The sequence below is a fragment of the Nicotiana tabacum genome, chromosome 6, assembly GCF_000715075.1.
Source record: "Nicotiana tabacum cultivar K326 chromosome 6, ASM71507v2, whole genome shotgun sequence".
Lineage (NCBI taxonomy): Eukaryota > Viridiplantae > Streptophyta > Magnoliopsida > Solanales > Solanaceae > Nicotiana > Nicotiana tabacum.
Window position 1 is genome coordinate 67,623,890 of NC_134085.1, and position 12,485 is coordinate 67,636,374.

Here is a 12,485-nt window from a genome sequence, read left to right on the forward strand (position 1 = left end):
TTAAACGTATGGTGTTAGCTGGTTGCCAGTCACGTCTAGAAGGTAGTTTAGGACGTGACACATTAATTCAAGTCTTAATTAAATAATCGTATCTTTTTTTCCTTTTTGTTTTTCGTTTAATAAAAAATAATCGTATCTCAAACTATCGATAAGTCCAATTTTTACAATACTTCTCACCTCATTCTTATTTTCATCTATCTATCTATTTAACTATCTTTAATATTTGTTGCAAATCTCTCTAGCCTATTGCTTTGTCCATTTTGGTACTTTTAAGTTTTAACTGTAAGGAGTCATCATAAATTAAATAGTTAATGCTTACTGTTAATCCAATGTACGTAACTTTCACCCTTTGTTTCGAGTATGTGACCGACATTACGAGCAATCTCACACATGCGATATTATTTCTTTTTGAACAGGTATTATAAAATTTCAATTGAGATGATGAACTTAATATAAAAGTATAAAGAGCTAATCAATCGGGCTGGAAAATTTAATTTTTAGATGGCTAATGAGTTAGGCTAAAAACTTCTCATAATAGATAAAAATAAAAAAGATAAGGGCTATATGTTAAACAGCAAGAGATGTATGCACAAAGACAAAGCTGCAAGAGATCTCTAAGAATTTCAGATTTTAATTTACAGCAAAGAAAGGGAAGCTTATTTGTTGTAGTGTATTACTTCCTGCCAACCATGATGTCTCTCAGCTAATTTCCACCGCCTTAGACCGATGGTTTTTCTCTCTCCACCATGAGAGCTTTCTCCTCCTTTGTGGGTTCAAATACTTGATGATAGCTGACTAATATGCAGGTAATCATCTCATCTCAACCTCTCTAACTAAGTCTTTCTACTTTCTTCATCTGTAAACCTATCAAATTTTCACTTTAGTTTTTCATGCTTCATAAATTTCTGCAAAATTCTTGTTTCTACTGAACCCTATTATAAGAAAGCTTCTGTTTTTTTAGAACAACTAGGATACATATAGTGCTAAATCATCTCCAATTGGAGTGTGAACTTTGCAATTGGAAAGATGATAGGAAGAAATTACGGAACACCTACATAAATTTATTCTTACTGAGGAAGAACATGATGTTGTGGCAATTGAGTTATCAAATATTCAATCAAACATTAAGGATTATGAAGTAAGTCTTTTTGGTAATGTGATCTCTGACAAAACGGTGAATTTTGAAGGAGTCAAGAACGCTATGCCTTTGGCTTGGGGAAATTGCAAATAAAGAAAAATAGGATGGAAATTTTGTCAGTTTATTTTTAAAGACAAGGAAAGCATGGATAAAGTATGGTTTGCGACACCATGATACCTCTTTAATGACTATCCTTGGGAACTAGAATTGAAAAGTGATTCTTCGGTGTTTAATGTATGTAATATGTGAGTTCAAATTTGGGACATCCCTTTACACTAGATGCCAAAGGATGTTGGGTGCAAAATAGGGCATGCTTTGGGAGGTATCGTTGATATTATGATCCCTGAAAATGGAAATAAAGAGGGACAATATATGAGGTTAAAAGTCATGATACACATTGCCAAGCCATTGTCTAGAGGTAAACTGATCAAGTTAGGATTAGAAACTACATGCGTTGAAATAAAATACGGAAATTTACATTATGTTTACTACTATTATGGTATGCTCGGACATTATTATAAACCTTGTGAGTACGAGAGAAGGATATATGATCTAGCAATCTAAATAATGATCAGTTTGGGTCTTGGTTAAAAGCAGAGAATCATGTCTTGTTCTCAGAAAATCAGCGATGCCAAGGAGTAAACACAAATGATAGGCATACCATGCTGAGAAATCATAACTCTGACTTGTTCGAGGGGAAAGAAGTTGCAGGAACTAGGGACAATTTGTTAAATCAAGAAGAGGGCTCTAACTTAACCAATATATGCAACCTAGTATAGGGAAAGACGATCTTCGTGGAGTGGATCAAAATAGATCAATAGGGAAGAGAACTAAGGTTTTGAACGGGTGATGTACTGAAAATGTGGAATCAAACCAGATGCAACCTATGGAGGTAACAAATTATGGATTAAAAGAGTAAAGAATTGCTGGTGTTAGGAATAACATTGGAGAGGGAACTTCAATTGGTATCAAAACGATCTCAACACAATGTTCCGAGATTGTCTTGGAGAAGAAAAATGCGTGCTCACAGATGTCACTTGCTATAGCACAACCACAAGATGCTTTCCAACTTAGCATTGAAGGAGTTGTAAGGAAACATTAATCAGGCTACTATACTCGCTGATCAGAAGGATATTCATAAACAAATCTCTTACATATAAGGAAAACAGGACCAAGTATGTACTACTAACCTTGAGCCATCTCTTGAAACCCGCCCCACACTTTACCAATTGAACCTTTAAAAGACAATACTTCTCTATTTTCACCAATAAAGAATAACAATAATGAAGGAAGATAAAAGAAAAATTAGAAACGAATAGCTGGACTAACTAAGATTCTTAAAAGCTTTGATAATGATAAGGAATTAAAGTATTTTGCTGGAAATCTTGCTGAGGTTGCCATTACAGAAGAAGGTATACAAATGGTAGGGGATAAACAAAAAGGTGCTGCTAGTTTGACTACTGCTATGGAAAAAATGAGGAATTTATGGTGGAACAGGAGGTCAGCCCTAAATGGCTTCCCTCTTGACAATGAGGGCTATAATGTGGAATTGTCGAGGCCTGGGGGATCCTTGACTGCTCCCTTTTTGAAGGAGACAGTGCGTCTCTATTCCCCAAGCTTAGTCTTAGTGAAACTAAAAATTGAAACATAATTGTTAAGCGGGTTCATAGACAACCTAACATGTCTTATGCTACAATCGTGGATCCTGTTGGATTATTTGGGGGCTTTATCTTATTTTGGAATGATGACATCTAGGTATCTTAGTGTCGCACTTTGCTTTGATGTCGAAATATTCGTGTATGATATTCTAGTTGATTCTAAATATTGGTGCATTTTTGTTTATTTGAGTACTGATAGAGCTACTCGGAGGGAAAAATAAAAAGAAGTTAGCAATAAATTCACTAATTGGGGTCCTATTTGGACTATAGCTGGAGATGTTATGTCACGATCTTAATTTCCCTCCGTAGGATGTCATGACGATACCTAGTCTCTAAGACTGGGTAAGCCTAACAACATGCAGAATAATTGAAATAATAACTACAAGTCTCAAAACTTCAACAACTACATAAAATAAAATCTGTAACTCAACATGTGCAACTCCGAAAACCCGATGAAATATAAGTCACAAGATCTAAGTAATAGTACTGAAAAATCCTATACATAACTGTCTATAATAAGGTAATGAAATAAAAAAATCAGGATGGAAAGGGGACTCTGAGGCTTGCGGACACTGGCAGGTATACCTTGAAGTCTCCACGCTTGGACTCAAATCACTGATGCCTGGACTGGTAGGAGGTACCTGGATCAGCACAAAATAATATGCAGAAGCGTAGCATGAGTACACTACAAACGGTACTCAGTAAGTGCCAAGCCTAACCTCAGTAGAGTAGTGACGAAGTCAGGTCAAGACCCTACTGGAAATAATAAGAAATAGGATGAAAGATTTAACAATATAATAGTAATGACAAAGGAAATAAAACAAGTAAAGAGTACACCAAGAGTTAACTACATAGAATCAGTACAAATAATACATCATGGAAAGAATCAAGGATTTGACATGTTAAGGAAACAAACAACGAAATACAAGTACAACAAATAGAGAAAGATCAACAAGGGTCACTACCGAGGTACTGCCTCATAGTCCAAAATCACAAGATAACTCACATTATTTCCTCGCGGGCACCTTTACATTAGTTTTTTGAAAATCATTTTTCTCGAAAAAGCATCCCGCAAAAGCTTATACCACCACATGCGTATCAATATCATAACGTATCACAAATCGCACCTCAAGTGTCCAATATCACAACTTGCCAGAGAAATCAAAGAATAACAGAATTTCTCAATAAGGAGCTCACGACTCAATCACAATGTACACAAAGTCTCAACAATAACAACCGAAATAATTAACTCAATAGAATGATATTTCACAACTTAACACTTTGCCTCAATAGGAATCGCACCTTTGGAACTCAATACCAATTTCAACAACAAGATATTCCAGGAATAAAAATTTCAAGTAAAGAATTCAACAGTTAAATAATGAATGCAGAATAAAGGAAGCTAGAACTTTAACTAAACATGTAGAGCAATTAGCAAGAGATAAGACAAATAGACATGTAAAATTAGACTAAAAATGATGACTATAACATGTTAAGATAACTCAATTAAGGCATGAAAGGAATTTACATAGCTAAAAACCGATAATTTCCACATTTAGCCCGTATACACACTCGCCACCTCGCGTACACAGGCTTTTACACATTAAAATTATCACAAACAACATTAATCCTAAGGGGTAGTTCCCCCACACAAGGTTAGACAAGTCACTTACCTCAAACTATTTTTTAGAAATTATCCAACTCCGAACGGCTCGAATCTAGCCAAAAATATTTCATACTATAAATATAACTATAGGAATCTAATTCAAACAATGAAATTATGATCTTTTCAAAATTATAAAATCCGAACACCCATTCGATAATGAGTCCAACCATACAAGAATTACTCAAATCCGACCTCAAATTGCCTTTCAAATCCTCAATCTTTTGCTTAAGAAGTTTCACACATTTTCCCAAAATTTCCAACTCCAAAACACTAATTTATTGATGAAATTAACAATAAATTCTTGTAAATTAGTCAAAACCAAGTTAGAATTCCTTACCCTAAGGTTTTCGTTGAAGAACCCTCTAAAATTCGCCTCCCACCGAGCTCCCTAAGTCCAAAAAATGAATTACAAATTAAACCCTCAGAATTTCACCTTTTCTGCCCAGGTAACTCGTACTTGTGACCCAACTGCCGCATCTGCAGCTCCGCACCTACGAAATTTCCATCACAGGTGCGGCCATGACTTAACTCAGCACCTTCCACTTCTGCGAGAACAAGGCCACATATGTGCATGTGCACCTACGACGAAATATGCCACGCCTTCGAACCAGCCCGCACCTGAGCTTCCTTCCTTCGCAGAAATGACTTCGCTTCTGCGACCCTAGCTATACATGGGCGTGCAACCCGACCCCACCTGTCCTCCCTTATTACTCCATATTGCGGCGTGCAATCCGATCCCATATAATATTGTTGCGACGTGCATCTCGATCCCAATATACAATTCAACACCAATCACAAAAGAATCCCGACAAGGGAACAATAAGGAAACAACAATATACCGGCAAGGGAATCAACAATGAGAATAAACACATCTCGGCAAGGGAACCAACATTAAGAATTAAATACGTCCTGACAAGGGAATCAGCTATAACCAAACTTGTACCAACATTCAACTTCACAAATGAAACCTCAACTGGAACCAATACTCAACAATAAATAATATGCCAGCTCCGCATCTGCGATCCCCAGCTCACTTTTGCGAGTCTGCACCTGCGACCAATCCCTCCGCAGGTGCGATGACACCAGAAGCTGGAAATCTTCAGCAATCCAACAAGTCCAATGTTGTTCTGGATTCAATCAAAATCACACCGAGGCCCCCGTACCCCCTCCAAATACCCCAACTAGATCCAAAATACATAATGGACCTACTCTGTCACGATCCAATTTCTCCTAAAGGCTGTGATGGCGCCCAACGTCTCCATTAGGCAATCCAACGGTGAACAAACCATGTGATTGTTCCTTTTAACAATGTGAAAATAGTTGATTTTTAATTATTAGATAAGTAATAGGTGAGAAATTTAATAAAATAAAGTGTAAAAAATTATAAGAACAAATGTTACGAAATAAATACTCAAAAGTCATCAAATGTCTATTAGCATATTTTCCAAGATCTGGTGTGACAAGTGTATATTAGATAGAAAGTAAATACAAAAGAGAGAGAGAGAGAGAGACTCCAGGTGCTGCAGAACGGGCTCTGAAAGCAGCTCACCACTAAGTTTCAGGGTACTAGGGGTGCGTGCCGAGATGACTACCAGATGCACCTGCCTCAGATCCTGCACGATTAGTGCAGAAATGTAGCGTGAGTGCATAAATAATATGTACCCAGTAAGTATCAAGTCTAACCTCGAAGAAGTAGTGACGAGGGGTCTGTCGCGCCCCCTTTTTCCCTCTTCACATCAAAAAATCGGGTTTATGACAATTGGGTATGTGACGACTCATTCCTTCTGGGAACTGGGTTTGCATTTGAAGAGTCGCCACCTAATGATTTAAGGTGCATTAGGACACCTATATGGTTCATTTCTAAGTTTGTTTGATAACCAGAAATATGGTAAGGGCCTGAGATTATCCTAAGGGGAAGGTGTTAGGCATCCCTCAGGATCCACTAGTGTGGTTCCCGGTCAGACAGTTTTGTAAATTTTGTACAATTAGCAAATAGACAAGTATAAGCTCAAATAATAGGAGATTTAGATTTGAACACATAAGGGTTTGAAAACAACTATTAAAAGACGAATTTTGAAAAGGAGTTATAGTTTACACATACTTGAAAAAGTAAAAAGGAGGGAGAGGGGGGGGGGGGTCCTAGGTTTGTTTATAGTATGGATCACATCAATGCAATACCCGATATGACACTCCTTAGAAGAGGGGATACACGCGGTATTAGCGCACCGGTCATCATATCCATATCTACCATTCCCACCCCGTTAAGGTATTAAAGCGCGGATTGGTCTCGACCTCTATTGCATGCTATTACCCGTCCCATTTCTAACAGCCCTGGAGGGATTTAGGACTAGTATTCCTATAAGAGGGAGGATTTTAGGCTGACTCTTAGGTTTAAAGGTAAAAGGCTAGAGCGACATACAAAACATGTAGGACTGCATTTTTAGAGGAAACATATAAACAATTTAAAGGCTCATGTACACCTCCGCAAATAGAGCATATAAATAGCATGACTTAAACACAATTAGGGTCAGAATTTAAAGTACTAAAGCGGGGTGTTTAAATTGGTGAAGCAGACCAAATTTATTACATAACTCAGATAAGAAGTCCGAATCAGGCCTGCCTGCTAGTTGTAGCAGTTGCTAATTAACAAAGGCAGATTCAGTTTTATCATTATTACCTAAGGCTTGCCTAGACGTGTAATGGTGATGCCTTATAATCATGATATCTATCGCTGATTAAGAGTACAGTAAGACAATGATCAATTTTTAAACGAGCGATTTGGATCCTATAGGCATGCTTTCTAATCGTATTAATTAAGAGGAGTAGGTTATTAATCTGATTCATACGGACGTGAGTCAAACTTATTTTTAACTAAGCTGGTTTTAGATCCTATAGGCATGATCTCTATTATAGCTGGTTTTAATTCCTATAGACATGGTATCTAAGTATTAAAGGCTGATTTTGGTCCTATAGGCATGATATCTAATTGAACACGAAGTGAAGTAGGTAGAATTTATTTGATCAAATCAAAAGTCCTATAGCCATGATTTCTATTAAAAATGACTTTTAATCCTATAGGCATGATCTCTATTTGTGTGAAAGTAAAGCACGCAGAATTTCATTAAACCAAAGCAGATCCTATAGGCATGTTCTCTAACAGATCATATCGAGATACACCCTATAAACATGTTATCTACCCTTCTAATAGCTAAAACATGCATAATCACCCGCACCCCTTTCCACTAGCCAACCCCAATATTTGTTACAAATTATTACAGACCACATGATTGATTTACATCAGAAAAGGTTCAAAATAAGAAGTTACAACCATAGGAAGCCTGATTCTGACTTCCTCTCTGAGTTATGGAATAAACCACCTCAATGCCAATGATGTTTCAAAGCCTTTCTCATGATAGGGTGTGTCAAAGTTCCCTAAGGACCTAATGGAATCCCGGACAGTGCTCACACCCAGGTTTGCATAACTAGACAAAATGAGTGTAGTGTGAAAGGGCCAACCCTTGTGTGTCCAAGTTTAGAGGGAGCTCAAGGGTCCCAAGGCAAGGCTCACACAAGAGGGGCAAAACCAAAATTCTAGGAATATTGTGAAAGTGCAGAACATAGTTAAAAAAAGGGTTTGTTTAAAACTAGACTAGCAAGTCCATTTTGAAAGTAATCAGTAGCAGAAGTGTTTGAAATCAGTTGGGGTAATGAACAAAAATCAAACACACAGAATCAGTAGTCATACAAAGGGGTCAAGAGGTTTTGGGAATACATTGTATGAAGCATATGACCCTAGTAGGGGTCAGGTTTGGTCATGCGCAGCAATAGCTGATGCTGGCATGCCCACAAACCAGCTAGAGAACACAAACACATAGAGGGGATATGGGGGTTTGGGATTCCTAAGTCAGCAAATACATAACAAATGACTGATAGAGTACACACATAGGGGAGCATTAATTTAAAGGGGAAGGAAACATATTACAGCATGCTAGTAATATAACTTAACTGCAGAAACATAAGTAGGAGTAGAAAAGAATGAAAGAAATTGGAACAATCAAATAAACATGTTGTTGTTGGGGCTTTAAAAAATTAAATAGGACATACCAGTAGAGAAGAAAAGTGCAGAAAGGAAAAGTAAGCAAGATTCCACAGTCTTTCCTTGGCTTTCAGCCGGCTAGACAAAGTAGTAGCACAAGTAGTAGTAAAGAAAGAGAGTTTTTTTGAGTGTAAGTGTGTGTTCTAGTCTTCAAAATTGTTCGTCTGTTTGAAAGAAGAGAGGGTGGGTATTTATAATTTTAAAAACGAGTGAAGAATAAGGTAATAAGTAAAGCCTTAACACAAACATGGAAATAATCACAATCAGAATCAAATTAACACAAGTGATTCTCTTTAATTAAGGGATCACTGCTTAACGGATACTGACAGGTTTAATTAAGGAAAGAAATAAGTTTGGGACAGATTGATTATTGCCATATAAGGGGGCAGTAAAAGCATGAAGTAAATAATTGAGACTAAGTACAAAAATATGCTCAGTTTTGGGAAAGGATTCAGCAAGATCAAACATCACGGTAAAGGAAAGGAATCAATTAATTTTAAACAAATGAGTAAAAAATTAGGGTTTATAAGGGAACCCTTTGCAATCAGTCATAAGTTTGAGGGAGTCAGAATCAATCAAGAAAGGGTCATGATTCTGCATCTCAACCTATAAATAGCAAGGAATGAATATGCATGCAAGGTCAAATATGTTGACAAAAAAAGCAACACAAATATACAATAGCAGTAGGGGTAAGCTAGGATTCAGTAGTAAGAAAAATATTCGAAGCACAGTAGTCAAGTAGGTCAAGTAGTCACATAGAATCAATAGTGAAAAAGAACACAGTAACAGGTAAGAGAGACAGAAGCAAGTAAATGTCTCATAGTAACAAGTGAGAAAAACTCTTTTAATAAATTAGGGCTTCGATAGTAGTCGAGTTTAAGAGACGATAAGAACTCAAATCAGGTAAGTCAAACAAGGAAAAGAGAGTAAAAAACAAAGAACTTAATTTAAACAAACAGTTTCAGATCTCGGATGAGACCAAAGAGGAACCAGGGTTTTCAACATGCTTAATCAAGTAGAAGGAAAGCATAACAAGTTGTTTGAACATAGTAAAATCGTAAAACAATACCAAAAATCAGAGAAGAGATCTTTTAAAGAAGTTAAGAGAAACCCTAATCGTTGAAAAATGAAAAGTCCTTTTGAAAGAAAATCGAAGAACCTTCAAGAAAATACTTAAGAAGTTCGTAATAAGCACAAATCTAAGATAGATCTGAAAGAAAATTAAAAGACCTTAAAGCTAGGGTTTCAGAGAACCCAAAAAAGGTGAGAAAGGCTTTGAAAGTTACCGATCTAACCAGAAAAGTCAAGGATCTGACTTGAACGACCATGGCTGGCCGGAGAAAGACCGGAGACAGAGGTTGATCAAGGACTGGACCAGATCTCTTTGAGATCTGGCCATGAAATCACGAAAACAAACACCCAGGAGCCATAGGAGGCCGATACACATCTCAAATGACCATGAGAGGCCATGGATTAGGCAGGGGTTGAGGTGGATTAGGGTGGAATTAGATGGCGGCGGCTAGGGTTCATGTGAGGCTGCAGAGAGAATTGAGAGAAGAGGGATTCAAGGGCAGCGTTTGGTGGAAAATGAAATAGGGTAAGGGGTCGGTTAGGTTTATTTTAGGAAGGGTGAACGGTGGCTGTTGATCTGAATGATCAATGACCTGGATTAAACGGGTAGGTGGGGAATCCGGGTTTGGGTTTGTTGAAATTGGGTTGGGGACGGGTTTAATTGGAATTGGGCTGGGGAAATTGGGGCTGATTTGGGGTTCAATTTAGGCTAAAAATTAAATACAAATGGGTTGTTATTTAAATAGCCAATTTTCCACTTTTTAAATTATAAAAAATAGTAAATAAATTTCTGGAAATAAATTGAAAGAGCTAAAATGATTCACAACATGTAAATAACAATTTAAAATATAGGGTTTAATTTTATGAATATAAAACACAATTAAATCTTAACAAGGCTAATATTGCAATTATGTGCAATTAGCTTTAAAAAATACTAAATAAAATTGTAAAAATATGTAATAATTACTTTAGCCATACTTTGGCATAAAGATGAAAATCCAATAGATGAATTACCAAAATAATAATTTTGGAAATCATTACTGGGTTTTTATGGATAAAAGAGGGAAATAAATTGATTTAAAAACCTTTAGAAATCATGGAAAATAATAAAACATTTGGATATGCTTATATATGCATATATATGCCATTTTGAAGTTATTTTGCAGATTGAAAATATATAGGAAAAAATTAGATATCAACAGCTACCCCTTTTTACCCGGGAAGGATGAAAGAGTTGTCGGGTAAAGATATGATGGCCAATTTTAACCGAGCGAAATGGTTTGAAGAGACTTAGGCCACACCCTGGCTTCCGATTTTCCTACATATACCTGGTTTTACAGGAATCAGGCCATATGTAGTTTAGGATCCGTCGGCGGAGTGTGCCTATGGAGACTTTTCAAGAACGGACGCAATATCTAGGACGGGGTGAGCGGATGGCTTTCGGGGATGATTAAGTCTTGATATGGCTACGGGAACTGAAGTGGGATCGCTCCTGCTGGGATGGCTGTTGCTTTCTGGTTTACCTGCAATGAAACAATACAAGCATATTTTGTGTATAATTTAAACTTGATGCAAATTCTCGTCGGACCATGAGCGTTGTCTTTGGATGGTTAGGATGACGTCCTTAGATCATGACGTCATGGGCCATGAAGCGTATGATAAAGGATTCGCAAGCCATGAAATGATGCTCTCGGGCTATGAGGATGGTGCCTCCGAACCATGACGCCTTTGAATAATGATATGCAGAAGATTGAAAGAGATCCTTAGGCCATGACATGGTGTTCTCAGGCTATGAGGTTGGTGCCTCTGAACAATAACACCTTTGGTGAGTTGGCAATATTTCAGCCCATGAAGGATGCAGTAGTATGATGTGGACAAGACAGATCTTAGTCTTGCGATTTGAAGGGCAAAGCTTAGCTCGTAAGAAAAGCGAAATAAATAGTTCTTGGCATAGTGCTTAGTTTCGAAGAAAACGGGAGGCAAAGCTTAGCCTCGGAAGGCAGAATGATAGCCTTATGCAAGATGCAAATGCAGAGAGAGGTAGAGTTTAACCTCGGAAGGCAGGATGGTAGCCTTATGTAGGATGCAAATGGAGACAACGTTTAGTCTCGGAAGGCAGAAAGGTAGCCTTAGGTAGAAATGCAGAGGAGACAGCGTTTAGTTTCGGAAGACAGAAAGGTAGCCTTACGCAGAAATGTAGATGGAGATAGCGTTTAGTCTCAGAAGGTAAAAAGGTAGCCTTATGCAGAAATGCAGATGGAGACAACATTTAGTCTGAGAAGGCAAAAAGTCAGCCTTATGCAGAAATGTAGATGGAGACAACGTTTAGTCTCGGTAGGTAGAATGACATCCTTATGAAGGGATGCAGATGGAGACAACATTTAGTCTCGGAAGGCAGAAAGGTAGCCTTATGCAGAAATGTAGATGGAGACAACGTTTAGTCTCAGATGCAAATAGCGAATGATAGTAAAGTTTTCTTAGCTGATAGCAGATTGCGATGTCGTGATTACTGAGAGCATTGTGACAGACAGAACATCACCGGCGTGTGCGGATAGCAAATGTTGGTAAGTGCGACAGTTCTGAGAGTTGTATTCCTGAATAATGAGTGTATAGTATGTTTGATGATTTTGCAATCCTAATGCCTGCATCCAACGAAAAATCGTGAGTTTTGTAAGGGGGAGGTTAGTTCGCATCCCCGCAGGCTTTGATTGACTCGTTCGTTTTTTATCTGGTGATATTGTCTGTATCATTGGGGTAGCATTGCTAAACAAAGAAGTCCCAATAATAAACATGCGTGATTTTGTAAAAGTATGACATAAATGTATAGTTAAAAATAGCTTATAGATGAACCGATGA

At 37.5% G+C, this 12,485-nt stretch overlaps 1 long non-coding RNA gene across 1 annotated transcript in view; it reads left to right on the top strand.

The window, feature by feature from the left end:
* Window positions 1-449: 449 nt before the first annotated feature.
* LOC142181626 (uncharacterized) overlaps window positions 450-12,485 on the top strand; it is a 29,165-nt gene continuing 17,129 nt past the window's right edge. The window contains exon 1 of the long non-coding RNA XR_012710400.1: window positions 450-806. This is a non-coding gene — a long non-coding RNA (uncharacterized LOC142181626). The remainder of the gene's footprint in view (window positions 807-12,485) is intronic.